This window comes from Egretta garzetta, unplaced genomic scaffold (genome assembly GCF_000687185.1).
Source record: "Egretta garzetta isolate BGI_Z169 unplaced genomic scaffold, ASM68718v1 scaffold59, whole genome shotgun sequence".
NCBI classification, from domain to species: domain Eukaryota; kingdom Metazoa; phylum Chordata; class Aves; order Pelecaniformes; family Ardeidae; genus Egretta; species Egretta garzetta.
Genome location: NW_009267230.1, coordinates 5056659 through 5075793, shown reverse-complemented (window position 1 = coordinate 5075793; position 19135 = coordinate 5056659).

Genomic DNA, 19135 nt, shown 5'->3' with positions numbered 1-19135 from the left:
CCTTTGGGCAGGGATTGTCTGTAAAAAGATTATGATATTCTAAAACTGAGTCATTCTTTGTATGCAAAACAGCTAGAAATAAGATTATAACAGAGAATTTAAGATTACAGTTTTCATGTATTTAAAATCCTTTTCCTTCCTAAAAAGCCAGTGTTTATAAAACACATGGAATTCCCCAGAATGTGCCTGATAATAAGACTACACCTAAATTTGATATCCATTGAGTGAAATTGGGAGTTAAGCTTTCCCAAGACACAGCATCTCTTTGGTGTTCTGCTACCCAAAAACAACGTGGTAGGCAGGATGAAGAATATATTTTCCCTTTCCTCCTCCTCCCTTGAAGGTCAAACCATTACTCTGACTGGTCAATAAGAACTGTCATGCTGACAAGCCTGTTAAGCAGACAAGACCTCTTGCCCAGTATCCTGTCTCTGACAGGGACCAGTAACAGATGCCCAGCAAGAGCTAGAACAACATGACCTGCTGCCTGGTATACTGTCCCAGTTTCTGGTCTTTGGCAGCTTAATGACTTCCTGAGCCTGCAGTTGCATCTGGACAGTGCCTAACAGCTACTGACAGATTCTTTCTTGAGCCTGCAGTTGCAGTTTACTATGTCTTATCCATGTGTTCTTGTGGGAGAAGCAGGTCAGGTAACAGAGAGAATGTGTGCTTTTAATGTGCCTCTCCCTCCCTTGAAGAGCACCTGAATGTGCTTACCATGAGCAGGGCAGAAAGGTGGGGAAACAGCACTTTCCACAGTATGGGGAGGAGCAAGCAGAAGAGAGGCACTAAGGCTGTATTTCTGACCCTAAATGAGACAGGCTTAGGAGAGAAGCTCAAACACTGAGCTGCTGCTTAGCTGCTAGCACAGTCTGGTACAGTTCTGGCCTGTGCCAGCTAGTGACTTCTGAAATACTGCTTGAGTGTGGTTCAGGCAATAGCATGTGCCATGCTATTCCCAATAGGCATTCATATGCTGAAGCTCTACCCCTGAACACAGCCCTCGTTCTATACTTAAACATCTTAAATTGAAAGAAAAAAACATACAAAAAATGTTTTAGAGCTGCATAATCACCACATGGAACACACAGGAGACCCAAAGCCAGCTCTGTACAGTGTGGACGCTGTCATTTGGCCCAGGGCATGGGAACAGTCCCTGCCCTCGTGTCACTTAACAGAATGAATGGATCCAGAGAGACTGGGAGGCTGATGAGAAAAGCAGGAAGCACTCCCCAAGCCCAATCTCTGAGGTGGTAGAGAAAGACATTTTTTTATGAACCTGGAGTTGTGTGGAACTCGTTGCATGTCAGAAATCCACTACACCACTGGAGTAAGAGTAAGCCTGAAACCAACAGCAAGATAATTAGGCTTATAAACCTTCTTAATATCTATTCTGTCTCAATATGACCTTCTCTACTTTAAAACAATTTTATTCTCCTAGTTTATGTCCTTTCATCTCAAAAATGTTAAAGCTTAGCCAAACTTAAATTACTGAAGCCTTCACAGAGGCATCCTGAAGTCTTCATTTGACCCATGTTCTGAGACACTCATAGAACACTGACTTGAGCTGCACTTTTCAGCTATCCTGAACAGGATATTTGCCTTATCAGTAAATCAGTAAAATTTTACAGTCACTCCTCTGTGTAAGATGTCATCTATACTACTTCCTTTTAATTATCATGAAACTTACATAGCATGGTACTTGGGAATAGGGCCTGTGCTACACAACCTTGGTAATGTAGTCTTGAAAGGCTGATGGACAAGAGACACAAGTAAATCTTTTCTTTAATCACAGGTATAGCAGCCATTAAGAGGCTCACATAAATTTCTCCTCAAAAGGGCATTGGTCTTCCAAATTATCTCTCATCATAATCCTGATGCAACCAAGCTATGCCAAGCACCATTTTCAGACAACTCAATCTGACATACTGAATTTAACTACATCTCTTCCAGACTGTTCCAACTGGCTAGCACTAGCTATGTGTGGTAAAAATTATGTTGGTTCTTTCAATTTCTTGTTTTCAGAAATCTGAATATGCTTTTTCTGGAAATGGAAAAGTTATCTCTCAGCAGACATAAATTCCTGTAATGATACTATCTTCTGTCATTGAATTCACATATTTTACTTCATAATTGATCTCATAAAATTTGATTTCTCAAGTCTTTAAAAAAGAAATATTAAGATCAGAAAGAAAACACAAGAAACATAAAAGCATTTAAAAAAAGAAGAAACATTTGCTGAAAGCACTGCATGTTGGGCGTATGTATAACAAATATTCACACTTTCTCGTTCATCTTCTCAGTGGCTACTTCATTCCTGAAAAGGATAGAAGACGACAGACAAGATAAAGACAGATATGTAACCTGAGAAAAACAAGAAATCTTGATGGTGCTAAATATATTCACCCTATAAATCCCTTCAGATGCCTCTTTCTCTGGATCCACAACCCTGTCAGAGTGCTTTCCAACACTTCATCAGTTTGTTGTGGAGAATGAAATGGAATGCTAACTTGGGAGGGTTCCTTTTTTCCATTGGCATCCTCTGGTGCCAGTAAATCATTAGCCCCCTAGGCTGTCACAGTGGAGAAGTCAACATACTGAATTTAGCTAGACAAACTGGGGCCTAATTTGAAGTGTTCAGCTGAGCTCTTATTCCATATGGGGAATATTCATAGAGAGAACATTAATAAAATTCATGAGCATGATGAGAAAAAGGAAAGACATTCCCTTGAGTAAAAAAGGGACAAAAGTAGTATTTTCTTCTTTACTCATTTCCTGGTTCAGAATGGTTAACAACATACAGATTACTTTTCTCTGCTGCAAATGGAATTTGCTAACACACAGGCGGAAGTTGACTGACAGTAGAAATACATGCTCCAAGAAAAAATACTTTAGATGTTCAGAGCCCATAAGATTCACTGTTCATTCTCTTCCTCAATGCACCTTCAGAAGGATAAATCCACTATTCACAGAGCACATTAGCAACTTGATGCACAGGGACTTTACACCATGACATCAATTAAACTTAATGAAAGTTTTACAGCTGAATTCCCACATGCCCTCAGCTGAAAATGTATTTCTAATGGTGTTTGAACTCATTTTTCTCTAAGAGTGTTTCACTACAAGTTTTTCACCTTTTATGTTGTTAAGAATTGCTGCACAATTTGTGTGTTTTGCAGTCACTATGTCCACATGTTCTAATCACATCTTTTTCCTCATCAGTTGAATTTCAGCAGAATTACTCTGCAGGCTCTGCTCATAGGACAGAAAGTGTTGATATACTGCATTGATCTCCACTATCATCTCCACCTTCCAAATTGGATCCTGACTTTGTTCATTGGTGGCAGGTTCTATTAATTTACTTACTGCCTTCACTTTTTCTGATCATGTTTTGCATCTTGTTTTTTCTGTAAGTGTTTTTCTTTTCCCTCCTTTCTACCTACTGTCTTGATTTTCTTCTCAACTGTGTAATCAACAGAGAGTATTTTCTCATTATATAGTAATGGCCTGCATGTTCCCAAAGCTTTTATCAGATCTTTTTACCTGAAAAAACCATGTGGGGAAGCAATATCACAGGTCTTCAAAATAGGGCTGTTACTTTTTATTTTATCAGTGACATATTCCCTGTTCATTTAATAATTTACATAAGATTATATGCTGTTCCAGAAAAATTCTGACTTCACGTAGGTATTATGCACAGGAGAACTTCAGGAAATTCTCTTGGTTTAAAGTGCAGATGCTGAGATTGCAGTTTGGCCCAATGCATTAGATAGAAATGTGCAAGCATTTATAAAAAAGACTACTAGTTTTGGTTTTTATCTTATGTGCACCCGTTCTAGTAGGGGAAGGATCCCTAAACTGGTTCTGTCTTGTGTATCAAGGAGCAGCAAGAGCAGGCCACTCTACAAAATAGGACAAACCAAGAGCAACCACAAGCTCTCACTGGAGCACAGGTCCATCACAGCTGAACAGGCTGGGTAGAATAAGGCTGCTGATAACTGGTTCCATCAACAGCTCCACACGCAGGGAGGTGGTGAATGAGGTCCAGGGTCCATCCAGGGAGTCTAGTCAGGAGCAGCAGGAGATGGGACCAGAGACAGGACTGTAAAGCAGGCTACAGCATAGATCCAAGAGTCATCTAGGAGGTAGGGCTGAAGGTAGGAATGCTAACAAGACAGGTCAGGCAGGGAGTGAAAGGTGCAGGTCTGAGCTTACATGGAGCTCCTGGGCTTTGGACAAAGAGTAGGTCCCAGGTGAGGCTGGTCAGAGCAATTAAGACCTATTGGTACAAACACAGTCCTGACAGTGGGGTCTTGGATTAATTTCATAGTACCACATTTTTCAGCTCCTTCATCTAATTCCTACCTACTTCAAAATTAGAATCAAAATGCTCTTTAAATGTCTTTAGAAACCTGTCTGTAAGTGCAAGTGATACTTAGCTGTTAGACACCTAAGAAGCTTTCAAGCCCACCCCTGAGGTCAGTAAGGCCATTTATTTAGTTGGCAAATGTTTGTATTGCATTTTAGTTTTAATCCCTCTGTCTCTTAGCTTTGTTGTCTTTTAAGATGGTGTTCTCATGAGGATTAATTAGTTCATATCTATATGGCATGTGAAGAGCAAAAATTTCTATGAACTCCAAACTGTTATGCTAATCCTAATGTTAGAATAGATGCTCACACCATACAAGCTGAATGATAGAAGAGATCCAGTAGAACCCGCTCAGACTCCTCCACCTCCATTTGCTTGAGCTTTGATCAGTTTGTTCTGCACTAACAAGCATGTGGAAAGTCAAAACCAGAGAAGTTTCCTTGCAGTGCTTTGGTAGGTGAGACACAGGAGCAATGGCAAGGAATCATGAACGTCTGAACGTCAGATGTATGAAGCTTGACAGATCTGTAGTTTTCTGTAACAAATAGCCTGAACCCCCCCAGTGCCTCATGAACCATCCAAGAGAGCCAGAACAGAGCACAAGAGAGCACAAGTGTGAGGTGAGACTGAATTCAAGCTGAATGTACTTTGTAATGGATAGGGACTGGTCCTCAGTGTCCAGGGGACAGAGCCTATTGCACTACTGATCCTCCAAATTCCAAATGCCATCATCCCCTTTGACTTGAGAATTGAAACTGAGACATTTTGCAGGGCATTGACGGCATCTGTGGGAGAAGAGGAGGGGACTGTCATACTTTGAAAGGAAAAAGGGTAGGGAATACAGATCGACCTCTAATGCGTGTCTGTTTATAGAGAATATTGTGCACCTATTGGTAATTTTCTAGGCTATTCTGGATTTTTAACAGTTCAGCTATGTGGCTGTATAGCTGAGTTACTAATTTTGTAGTAGTGCTATCTTTGGAAGGTGAGCCATTACCAGCTGATTGCTACAGCGGTATGTTGAGCCAAATTTACCCTGACATGACTGCTTTGCTCAGGGCAGCCACACAGGTCTGTTTATGGGATTTCCAGACAGCAATTCACATCCTCCCAGTGCTGAATACTTTCTATTTCAGGTCTGTATATCCAGGCTTGGCTCAATGCTGCATTACTCCTCATTTATGCTGGTAGATCTCCTTTGGACAACTTGATATAAAACTGGAAGAACGCAATGATAAAATAGGCTTCCTATTGTCATTTTCAGGACACTAAGACTACCTTCCTAAAATAAGGATGAACAGACATATCCTGTTCCAAACTGCTGCCTCAGCGTGTATTTTTTCACTTGTTTTGGATCCTTGAAGCTTTTAAGTATTTGCTGTATGTTTCTGAGCACCCCTACTAGGTTACTCTGATTTGGTTTTTCCCACAGAAAACTGGCATTAAGTGGTCCTTTTCCCAGCAATAATAATCTCATTTACTATAAATTATTTTATTTGTAGTACCTTAGAGACACCCTAATGCTTTTACATAATAAAAGAACCATTTATTTCAAAATATTTTAAAGCTTGTTTTCAATGGGTTTTTTTCTCATTTTTAAAGTGGAAATTATTGAATTTGATGGGAAAATAATTGCTATTACGAAAAAAAATTATACAAGTGTGTGTATAACTTCATGTGAAGGGGAAGAAACAAGGAAACACCTATTTCTTAAACATATAAAGGAAAACAGGAGATTTGTATAGATAAATAAAATGAAAAGTACATTAAAAAAGTAAACTAGGCAATGGAATGAGCTTTCCATTGACACATTGAACTTTACAGCTGTCTGCATGAAAGAGATGTCTGATAATAAGGCAGGTTTTTAAAAACAAACTTGCACCAGCATGACTCTGATTTTTGGGCAAGTCTGGCTAAAAGGAGGAACACTTAAAATGCAATTTTAGAGGGAGGGTGAGGTAGTGGTACAGGCTAAGAATCTGCTTAATCCTTCTTACCTAATCTGAGCAATATAGCAGTCAGGCTGTTCAGTGCACACTGGCAGAAGGACGCACAAGGTACCACAGCAGCCTAAGAATGAAGGAAAACAATTTTGTTTTCCTAGTGTTTATGGAATGTGTTCCAGATGTGGAAATATTCTCTGACCCTCTAAAGGGCCCCAGCGTACCTTCTGGAGACCTGAACCAGCTGGCCCAGTCCAGCCCCATGGTTCTCACCGAGGGGCTGGGACCTGCTTTGGCAGCTTGTGTCAGGGTGGGATTTCCAGGGTATGCCTCTAAATAAGATGTCCTCCCCAGCCACATAGATGACACCAGGAGGTTGAAAGGATTTACCACTGTCCCATTAGCACTTTTTAAATCCAGGTCAAGTGTAGAGCAGATGCAAATGTTGCTTCCCCGGAAAGACCCTGTGACCGGTGGCTGTGATGGGAAGCTGCACACCTGGCTAATGGACCAGGCAGCAGGGGACCTGTGGGACATCATATGGAAAGAGTACATTGTGTAGCATGGAGAGGCTGATTGCAGTCTGGACCAGAGGTGTTAATGCTTTTACATAAATGCCACAAATTTTATTTCTGATTATTTATTTTGATTCCTTGTAGCTGCCTTCCATTCAAGGCTTAGATGTGATACCTAGGAGAGAGCATGGCAAATGTGTGTAAGCACATACAGGTGTGAGTGTGTGTTTGAAAGATTATTGGTCCTGTACAGAAAATGCACTTTATTCCCATCTGGCAAGAATGAAAAGCTACCACAGACACAGGTCAGTGGATTTTATGCTGTGGATGTGCAGACCTTTTTTTGGCTGTTCCTGATTCAAGGACATTGTCCCATTGGTGGCAGTCAGACCTCTTCCTATGTGGAGGTCTAGCAAAATTGAAGCCAGAGTTACAAATCAATGTTTATTCTGTGGGTCATGGCAGACATTACAAATCAGTATCAAATCATGCAATCAAAAAAAATCTGCCTTTTCTGAGCTGGCAGTAAGGTTTACGGAATAATTGACAGAAATTCAAGATTTTCCAGGTTGTAATGATTTTGCTTTGATCAGACTTTGATGCTTGTTTTTTATGAACATTTCATGGCTTGGTTTTTATGGAAGTAGTTGTCAGCATTTACATTTATTATTGCTCTCACATATCACTACCGTGATCCTTTGATCTTACTATTTCTTAAAGTTTTATGTGTGTATTTAGAGTGCTGTGTTACACTTGTAAAGCTAAACGTAGCATATGAATTATAAGTAATTATGGGTATAGTTTGTCTTCCTACATAACGAGAGCAGACGTGCATTTTTCGGGTTAACCAACATGATTTTGTATTAGAGAAAGTACATACAAAAGTAATCAGGAACAGTTTTAACAGTGGGACTGAAGGATTTGCATCTGTCACTGGATCAGTTTCGCAAATGCTCAGTGTGAATGACTAATGTTCAACAACTGGATAGGCACATGAAATAGCACTGGAGACACTCTTCTCTAGGAACTTGCAGTACACAAAAAATAGAACCTCTTCTACTTACCCAGCAGTAGATACTGCAGATGCCTATAGTGGGCTTTTTACTTTATGGAGTGCTGTCAAAATAGGGTGCAAGTCTTTACATTCAGTATACACATTGCACAGAAGCTACAATTAAGAGGAAGGGCCACATTGATTTTTCCGGTAAGAATTCTATTTTTTTTATTCTTAGCTCTCTGAGAGCCAAGTTATTAGCTATCAGTAGAGGTTGCAGGATGTTTGAACTCTGCTTTTTAGTGGCAAGAAAGTGAGATTAATGGGAGTTCTAGTGTCTCTCTGCTGACAAGAAGCCCATTTCCATTTTTGCTTTTAAAGGAAAGCGCCGCATTTCTCGTAATTCGCAGGAAAGCCATCAGCTAGATATAAAGAAAAAAATATATATTCATCCTCCCTTCTGAGACATGGCATCCTGGTTGTCACACTTACTGGCAAGTGAGCATGCAAAAGCATTGCACTGCTGTGTTTGTTGAGCAGTTAAGTGCAGACTTCAGTATATTGGGACTTCATAAACCACCCACTCCACCCCTCCCAGTCAATTAACCCACATGTTGTCTTTGCATTCTCCTCCTGGACTTCTGTCTTGCATGTTTTTCCTCTGTCTGCTGCAGATAGTTTCACAGAAATCTGTGCTGAAACAGGGTCAGCCCCTGTGTCCTTTGTCAAACATCTTTTCCCCAGTAAAGCCTTTGGGAGCTGTGGGCTGGTGGGGAGTGAAATGCTGCACAAACCATTCTCTGTCTCCGCTGGTTTGTGTGCACAGAGCTGGAACACAGACTTGTGTTTGCTCTGAAAGCTTGTCTGGCACCTTTTGATTGATTGTGCAATCACTAATTTCCTCCTTTTCTTTCCCCAGCCCACATGTACCAGCACTGATAAGAGGCTGCACAAAGCCTTTTAGCCTATGTGGTTTCTGTAATGTAGTGTTTAACTCCTACGCCCCTGTGTTTCATAGAATCACAGAATCATAGAAGATCTCAAGTTGCAAGAGACCCATAAGGATCATCGAGTCCAACTGCCTGCTCCTTGCAGGACTAGCTAAAACTAAACCATATCACTAAGAGCATTGTCAAGACGCTTTCTTGTGAACCATAGAGGAGTTCTCAAGAATTAGTATATTGTAAGCCATTCCTGGACTGCCATACCTAGGTTTCCAAGAATGGCTTGCAATATAGTACTGAGATTCTTCAGCTGCAGTTTTTATGCCAGTCCTGATCAGAGAGCATCAAATAAATTCCATTGTTTTTCACTGTGGAGAGCAAAAAGGAACTGACTTGAGGAGGAGGATAGTGAAACCAACAATGTAAGGGTTTTCCCCCTCTTTTGCTAGCACCAGAGGGCATTTCGATAACAGTATCTCCTCCTCTAGCTCTCCAGCTTTTGGGGTAATAATCAGTTTGGAAGCTTTAAACCTGGCGAATTTCAAAAATGAAAATGTTGGTGGAAAAGATACTTCTCAGTTTTTGGTTGATTGCTTGGTTTTGATCAGAAAATTATGTTCTGCTTTGTTCTACTGGAAGGCAGGGTAGGCCACACTGTATATAGTCTAGGCACTTCTATAGGAAGGCAAGATTCCTGTCCTCTGAATAAATGCACTGTGACTGCTTGTCCCCTCATACCTGTTTCTCATCTATTTCCAGCCGCACAGGTGTCTTCAATGACGAACACTCTGTCGTAGATTGCTGCTGTGTATAAAGCCAGAGGCAGCTGAAAGGAAGGAGGTCCACTCTATTATCATCCTAATGTAGTGAGATAAAGTAAGTAGGAAAATCTAAGCTGTTCCTGTGTGCAGGTTTTATGAGATCTGCTAAGACAGAGGAAAAAGAGAAGCAAGTGGTAGCACAGCTGTTGCCCTGGGGTAGGCAACAGTGTCTGCCAAGCAGTGCTTCTGGGGTCCACAAGAGAGTCTTAACTTTAGCCCAAGAATGGCCAGGCAATCTAAGCTGCATGGCTTTTCAACTTTTGGCTGCTCTGGGATTAGGAAAAAGAAGGAAGCACAATTTGGGATAGATGAAAAAAAGAAGGGATCTGATGATGAAGACACTTTTATAGCAACTGAAAAGGTGGAGTGGAAGGGAAGAACATATTTGTTAGGAAGTGAATAAGGCCTTGATCAGGCTAATTAAGGCCTATTGGTGCACTCATGGCCCTGACAGTCCTCTAGGAATATTATGGTAGTGGTGGTAAGTGCTGCTGAAGAGAAAGGACCCATGTGAGACTGTTGCAGCAGTGAAGGCAAAAAGTGAGTTGGGAAGAAGGAAAGTGATGTGTTTGGGAAGTGCTGCGGAAGTCAGGCACTAAGAGGAAAAGGGGAGATCTGGATGGAAGACATAACCTCGGGTTGTAAAAAAGCATCAGTGAAATACTAAAGGAAACACCTCCATAAAGTTGATGGCTGTTCCACACTGGACATCTTATTTGCCTGACTTTGGTCTGAAAAGGTTCTCTCTCCTCTGTGCCAGGAGATGCTGCAGAAAAAGAGTGTCTAGTAGGATGGTCAAGGTCTGAAGTAAAGTTAATGGTTTCTGATTTTGTTTCACTGAGAGCACAACACACAAGCTGAAAAACAAAGCCATGTTCTGTCGAGTTTGCTTATTTCCATACATGTTTTCCACAGTCACTCTCTGCACTAATTTTAGCTTTGTAAAACAATGGGAGGAAAAATGTACATGACAGAATATTGCACATGAGGCAGTAGGGAGGCTTTTGCAGCCTCCCCAGCTTCTGAGTCACAAATGGGATGTCCAGATTTGCCATTCTTTGGATTCGCCTTCCTTGCTCGAGTACAGCTTCCCTGACATTGCCTGAGCCTGCAGTTTTACTCTCTCCTACAGTAGTGTTATTGCTACCCCCTAATAAATCCCTGTGGCTTAATATATCTATGTGATCTGCTTAACTGCTTTAATACATTGCCCTAAGGCATCTCTTACTGCATCTCTTACTGCAGTCACCTTTACTCAGACAGTCACCTTTATTCAGAGATTAAAAAGGTGTTAGACTACCCCAACTTCTGGACTATTTTAACTCTCCTGTTATAATTGAAGAGGCTCTTCAGGCCTTACTTATAGTAGTTATAGTGGTGCACTTCCTTCCTTGGGGAAAAGACATGTGCACTGAGAGCTGTTTTGCTGTTACTGCCTTTACCAGTTCCTGAAATTCAATGGCTTTACTGACTTTTACGCTGGTACAACTATGGCTTTAGACTTCAGATGAAAGCGAGCTAGGTTAATTCAAACTACCTTGCTTCTCATGTGGGGAGAGCATACACAGACAGCTTCAGTTATCCTGCAGAAACTTGTTTTGTCTATCTAGGGACACCTCTGGGGTGTCTGCCAGCACAGTTGTCAGAGAGGTGTGTCATGTTTTTTCCCCACACTCTTAACCAGTGTGTTTCTGCCAGTAAAACTTCCAAGTTTAGACTGGCAGTAGTGTGAATGCAGCTGTATCATTAAGGCTTGTTTCTGTATTAGAAGAGGACAGTGTTGTACCACTGTGAGTAGCTTTATCATGACACTTACATTAGGGGCTATATCAGCATAAGCACTTTGGTACAAGTGAGAATTAGGCCATATATCTATCACACACCCTGCTGCTGCTGAAAGGGCCCAGTTACAATCAGCTCTGAGCCTCTGAGGAAAAACTGCAGGATTTGCTGACTGAGACAAGCTTATGCATCACTGGCAAGGTTCACAGTGTCATGCAGTTACAGTGGTGGTTTTGAAAAAAAGCATGGGAGCCAAGTGCTAAAACAAAATCCAGCAGTTACCGTAGCAACTTGATGGGCCACTGCATGTTTCTTGGCTGGTGGCATCACCCTTGTTTGCAAGGTGTGTTGGGCTGGCCAAGGTTTTTTGGTCTTGATACTTCATGCAGTTCTTAATGAGATATGATTCTGTGACCTCTTCAAAGGTTTTCTTAAACTGCAGACAAGGCTACTCCTAGATTTCATGCATTTTATTTTCAATAAGTTTATTCAAGAGAAAAAAAAGGCTCAGCTGACAAAACACTGCAGTGTAAGAACAAAATGACAGGTCTAAGAGATATGCATTGACCTTAAAATTGCAATAGCTTGCTTATGAAACTATTGCCCTGTCATGCCCAGCTGTGTAATCATAATACCTTTTCATGTTACATCCCCTACCAGTTGTTGAGGGACACATTGTGTATGTGCTTATGTATGTGCTTTTTATGCAGACTGTGAGGGATTGCAGGATTGCAAAGTATTTTACTAGACATTCTGTGTACCCTGCTGTTGAGTGGGAACTGTTTGCTCCATTTTCTGGGGAACTCCAGAAGTACAATTTCAGAATTGTTTCCATCACAAAAGAGAGTTGAAATAAACCTGTAAATATCTCCCAGGGACCAGAATTGTCTGAGATTTGTCCTTTATCTGAGAACCCCAGGCCTTGAGGTTGAAGAGTTTTCTGGCAAGCACGTGACTTTGTACTTAGGCTGGTTTCAGTAAGACGTGGAGAAGCTGAAGGAGGCAGCATATCTGTGTATGTCAGCACTCAGTGAGAGGGTGTATAAGAAGAAGGTACTTGCAGCCGTTGTACCTGACTACCCTCAGACCAAGATTTCTAAGCCTTTCATTGTACCTAATGTGTAGACTCTAGAGGTGATGCTTCTGCTCCTTCCTGAGACACCTCACTCTTCCCTCTCTGTACACAAAAGATTGTAACACTTTTCTACCTTTTAATAGCATCGTGAGGAATCATCCATTCCTTTTATGTAAATGCTTTGCCACATGCCACTGCAGGGTCCTGGGAAAATGTTAAAAAAGAATTGGCTTTTGTGTCCCTCAAGCCATAGTGAACTGATTTGTATGGGCTATAGCAGGGTTTAAAGGCAAAGATTGCCATGTATCTGAACTGACAAAACTTCTGCCCTAGTTCAGGATGAACCCAGACAAAATCCTAACCTGAAGCAGCGGAAAGCCTCAGAGACCATTTGTTTGTCTTGCCTGACTGACTATGGGAGCGCACTGCAGGCTCCCATCTCAGCACCCCACCCCAGGCTCTGAGGCGGCCAGGCATGTTCTTGATTTGCTCACAGAACTAACATAAAGCAACTCTACCAGGAGAGTTAAAGCAAAGTGAGAAGCTGAAATTTCGCTAGTGTTTCTGTTGGGTTGTTTGCTGGTTGTGATTATTTCTATACGAAAGATAGGATAGTCTAGTTCCCCTTCTTACATGGACCAAAAACAAATTATGAAGCCTCCGGGACTTTTTTCTCAGAATAGAAACTGTGTCCAGCATGTACAACAGACTGGGCAAGTTGTCTGTGGATGGCTCTTTTCATAAATTCAAGAGCAAAATTCTGCCCTGTCTTACATAAGCTTACTTCACAGCAGAGACAGAGACATCCCAGCTCTCCCTAGGCTTTGGTAAATGCATGGAGAAGCAGGACACCCTGTATTTCTGGCACTGTCCTTGGCACTCGGGTGTGTCTCAGCTCAAGCACACACCAATGGTCCATCACTAAGAAGAGGCAGTTAATGAAACACTGAGAGCAAGCTTCCATGTCTCCTGTTTCGTCCTCCAGACCTTTGCACACATGACTGTTTTTGGTAGGAGCAGAGCTTTAGAGGTCATGTTGTTCCAGCCCTTTGAACCTCAATGTTCGGTACGTCCTTTGAAATGTTCTGTGCTTTGCTACATACAGCTTCCAACCTGTTACCATCAGCACATTTGGTGTAGGAATCTGCTTTCTGAGTCTCAGTAAATATGACCTATCTGAACTTCTAAGATGAGTGTATGTTTAATCTGAAGTTCTCCAGTCAGCTTTTCTACTCTAAACCCATTTCTCAGGGGATGAAGTGCAAAAAGCAGCATCTAGTTTCTGTAAACGTCTGGAATTGGTCCGAGGAATTTGGTAAAATTTGGGGGATTTGAATATAAAGGGTGCAGTGTCCTTTCTGCTTTTGATTTTTCTGCCTCTGCATTCATCTATAATTTGTGGAATCACAGTTAAGTCATGTTATGCCACTGACATTTTTGTATGGTGTAATCATTCCTGATTGCTGTCTCTGCCCTTTGCTAGCTGGTTTCTGTCTGCAGTACAGCTCTCTTGAGAGACCACAATAAAAAAAAAAAAAAAAAGAAAAAAAGAGTACCAGCAAGGCACTTTATTTTCATCTCTGAATGTTTGAGTAAAACAGGTCTCCCATGGAAAATGAAGCCAAATGAAATGCTGAGATAAGTTAATATGCCACCTTGTCATCTTTCTTACTGATTTCTTCCAAAGCAACAGAAACTTGCTCTCATCAGCAACTCTAAAGAAGCATTGATTGCTGGAAGCTAGTAAGGCATGTGCCTCATCATGAAGGGAAATAAAGGCATGTTTCACATGAAATCTGTCCTGTTTCTGCATTGTACCATATGAACCTCTCCTGATGTCCTGGCAGGCCCTAGCACATGTGCCTTTCTTCTAGCCATTCTCAGTGTGCCTGGGTAGACAGGTTGTGAAGGAGGCCTGTCCACCCATACAGACAGTGCATCCTGCCAATTCTGTCCTATGCTGGCCTCAAAGAGTGCAACAAGGAAACTATTCTCTGAACAAACTATTGCTCATAGGGTGAATGAAAGGCAGTGTTGTGGCCTGGCACTGGAAATGTCAGTTGAGGCTAACTGGCTGGGAAACGTTGGGAACCTTCCTCCATTCTGGCCATAGGCCCACAGTCTCCAATGCGTTGTACTCCCTATCCAGATACCTGCATCTTCAGGGTCAGGAAATCTGTAGACGATACCAACCTAGAGCCAAAAGTGTTTGTTACTTTGGAGGCATCGCTTAGAATATATAAGAGCAGTGTTGCAGCAGGGTTTTTACAAAGACATCCACTTCTGCGTCACTCACATGTTGTCTCAGGGAGTATTTAACTCCAGATGAGTTTTAATCATTACTACAGCACATCTGGCTGTGATCTACAAAACCTAGTGCATGAAGTCATTTTCATTCAGATTCTGCAAAATGGTGAGCTGTGTATGAGATCTTTTCAAATACACTTTTAAACAAACACATTCTGGCCAGTCAACCTGATGATACTAACTTCAGCCAAATACCTGCCAGCTCCTTCCTGAGGGTAACCATCTCTTCAGTCTCAGCCAGTTTAATCCAATAAGTCATTAGCTGGTGCATTTCTGAGACAGGACTGTGAGCAATGATGAGAGAGGATTCACTGACAGCTTACTGTTGGTGGTTTACAGGCACTGGCTATACTTATGAACTTACATAACTCACTAATACAGAAAGAGGGAGCCAAAGGTGCTGGAGTTCACTGTCACAGAGTGTTTCTCAGCAGCTTTTTGTGTGGGATTCGTATCGTTTTACTTCTTCCTATCCTCTTTCCAGAGCTATGATTGTGGTCCATAAAACAAATGACAAAACTGTGTTTTAAAAGCATTTGTTTCCAAGCATACATATCAATACCCACAAGCAAAAACCCAAGCAAAATGGAAGAAACTGAAGTAATAAATGAACACACAAAGTTTAGGCTAATTTTGATGTGTTTATAATTCAGAACCATTACAGCAACTCTTCCTTATATGCCTTTTGGATCATTTGTTTAAAGAAAAAAGCTGAGATATCGCCTCATGAGCGTATTTAAAGATTTTTCTTTTAATATGAATGCTCTATATTCTTTAAATTTAGCTTTTGGACATTTTTAGCCACTTTAAGTTCTTCTTGTAAATTATAATATCTTGCATCCCTGTTCAGCTCTATTATCTGTATGAGAAGGCAAAATTAATAACAAGTCTTTAAAAAATGTGTTATCTAAATTAACCCCATGAAATTTGAATATGCAGTCAGTCTTTTGTGTATGCTACTGCCTATTACCACACACAAATTCTAGGGTTATGCAAAAAATTTTACTGGTACACTACATTTGAAAATCTGATCTTTAATATCTCTGTGCATTAGTTCCCATTTGTAGAAACTATAAGACCTAATTGGCCTCTGCAAATTTTTTTGATTAATAGAATTCAAGTCTAGATGGGACCACGGTAATTATTTAATCTGATATTTTGCAGAATACTAACTGATGCATGGAGTTCTCCAAGACCAGGGGCAATTTATGTTGGTTCATACAGTTAAAGAAGAAGGACATTCTTCCTTGCAGTTGAACTATATCCTGTTTTTCAGAAAACACATCAATTTAAAGACTTCAGGGGTGAAATTTGTCTTACATCATTTCAGCTTTAGTCTTTGGTGTTTGTTTGTTCCCCCTCCAGTCAACACAGAAATAGGCATTGCAGGCTGATGTGTCTAAGAATGATAGGCTCTACCACCTCCAAGAGCCACCTGTCTCTCCCCACTGACTATAGAGGGGACCTAGCCAATTACGTGAGGGCAGATTTTCATAAGCAATAATAGTAAAGTAAGTGTCACCCCAAGTGCTAGTGTGGAGATATGCAATCAGCTCTCTAATGGCTAATGCTTACATACCACATTTTATTTTAAATTTTTACTAATTTTTTCCCACAACAAACACTTGCTTGGACCCTTGATAGATTAAATTGCCAGTTAGATAAACAAGAATTCTCCTCCTTGTGTTATATCCTAAAGGACAGTGACCCCGTGGAATTTCTAATCTCTTTCACAAATTTAGTAGACCAATTTCTTTTTAATCTCCATTAATAAACCAGATTTTCCAGGACATGAATCATCTCTGCTAAAATACAAAGAATCAGAAAATAATCATGCAAAAAGACCCTTAGAGGTTGTTTAGTCCCTCTACTTTTCCCAGGGTAAGATTATCTCCTTCCTCAGGACAGAACATTTGTCATTCCTAATAGATATTTGCATAGCCTGTTCTTAAAAGCCTCCAAAGGTGGAATCTCCACCTTTGGATTCCATAACCAAGCCATGCTCGAGGTTCACTGCTTTTCTTACAATAAAGATTTCCTTAAGACTTAAACTTTATTGTCATGGCTGCAATTTAAAGTCCATTATTGCTGCCTTTGTACTCTTCCAGCATCTGGGTATGGAACAGTAATGGTTTTCTCAACAGCATATATGGGGAAAACTTCACTTTCCCCCCCGGCCCTTGTTCTATAGGAACACACAGAAGCGTAAGTATTTGATCTCTTTTTTGGTTTGGGCTTGTTTTGGTTTTTTTTTTTTAACCTCTATATGGGGTATATGTGTTACCCGACAATCTGTCTGTCTATGCACTACTAACATAGAATCTGAGGTATATACATAGGAGAAACTGTTCTCCTAACTTCGGGATACTTTGGGATACATAAGCCCAGGCTTATAATATTAACATGACTAATGGTTCTTAATAAGAAAGGGCATGCTCAGAATTTAATCACCAGACTAACCAAGTACAGAAATAAAAGGCACGGTGTGGGAAAAGCATTATGCTGGTGGGTCCAATCTTATTTCTCCAGATTATAAAAGACCATCAGACTGTAGCAGCTGGCAGGCTATTGTTCTTTCCAGATACAGAATCTGCTGAGACAGGAAGGTGAGGAGATGGGTAGCTAAGTTTCAACTTGCATGCAAAGCACTGCCAGAACAAACAAGCTTTCTGGATCATTTCCTAACAAGGAATCAGAGATATCATTTTACTTCAGGGATGTATTAACAACAGAAGGCTGCTGAACTAATGATCTCTGTGTCATGCAAAATGCCACAAGCTTACAGAGTTGAAACCACCCAGTGAAAATAATGGTCCTATTCAGGAGGGAAAATGCTTGACTACTGCCAACTAAGGTGCATTTGCACTATTTGGCTTATCTTTCTGCAGCTGTGTGTGGTGTAAATGGAAATCAGTGCTGTTTTATAGGGATTTAGGTCAGTATCTTCTCCATTGTGCCCCTTCTGAGTGGTTTAGCAGCTGCAAGTGCATGCAGAACATAGCAGCTCCTCAAGTCTACCATTTATCTTGTGAAAAAAATTGTCTCGGTGTTATAAATCTGCAATTTCTCCCATTCCTTTAACCTTCAGCCTACATGCATACTCGCGTGGCAGAGTCTTCTAGACCAATGCGAGACACCCCGTGTGTGTATCACGGAAACACATGAGCTAAAAAGAGAGGTGGTGCTTGGTATAATTGGAAGCATCTTGGTGTGTACCTGTATGTCAATAAATATGTGGTCTCTGTAACAATTCCAAAGCAGGACTCTACGTTCTTGATGCTCAGCTTAAATCTAAGTGAGAGCCTGAAATGAGAGTGCTGACTGTAAATGCTACTGTGAAGTATCAGGTAGTTTAATTATTTGGAAACTCAATCCATTCATGCTAGAAAGAACACAGGACCGAGGGTTACAAAGCTGTACACACACAAAACCTGCTCTCAAATTCTTTGACCTTTAGAGAAAGATAAAATAGTCTTTCACTGCATTTTTTTCCTTCTGAGCCCTCATTTTCTTCTGTCTGTCCATGCTGCACTATTACTTGCGGTGCTTCCGTCACGGAGAGTCTGTTTCATCATCAGGGTCATGGCTGAATACCTTCATAACCCCCTTCTTTAGAGCATGGGGCAAAACTAGAGCATGCAATAGCTGTGACCAGTTGTAACATCTCTATTTCTGAAACAGTTTTTGGCCAGAGCCTCCATTCAAACAGTTGCTGGTTGAAGAGCCTTCTTGTGTGACGTATGGCCGATTGACCATGAACAGTAATACATCAGATAAGCTCGATGCACTGCAAACAATGGTATGGTCTAAGAACAGTGTTAGAAGGGCATGGAGAAAAAAATGTTTTCTTTTGCTACTGAAAATGAATTGTCTTCCAATAATGTCAGTATGAGAGTGAGTGAAGGCTGAGGAGAAGGCAGAGAGAGCTACAGCACAAAAATATTTAAGGAAAAATTAGATCACACTTTTATTATATTAAAATTGCATTATAATTTCATTATTTAAGTACTTATAATACACATATTTTAAATATTGCACATATTATGTATAAAATATCATTCTAGCTGATGATGGATTTAGGAGGAACTGTCTCCTCATACATGCACATTCAGGAGTAACAGATGGAATTACTCAGTTAATCTTCAAGACTGTGGCTACTGAGACTGGATCTTATCAGTCCCCTGGGTTTATCCATAGGCTGTAACTGCCTTGACCAGCCTCATCCAGGGCCTCCACCCACACCCTGCCCTTGGAGCCAGGTTCCTCTTTTGAACTCATGTCGGGTATTTAGTCCCTGCTGAAGGTATGTTGCAGGAATACTGATCTCTAACTCAGCCACAGCCCAGCCTAGCAGTGGATCCCATTGATCCTGATTTGCAAATTGA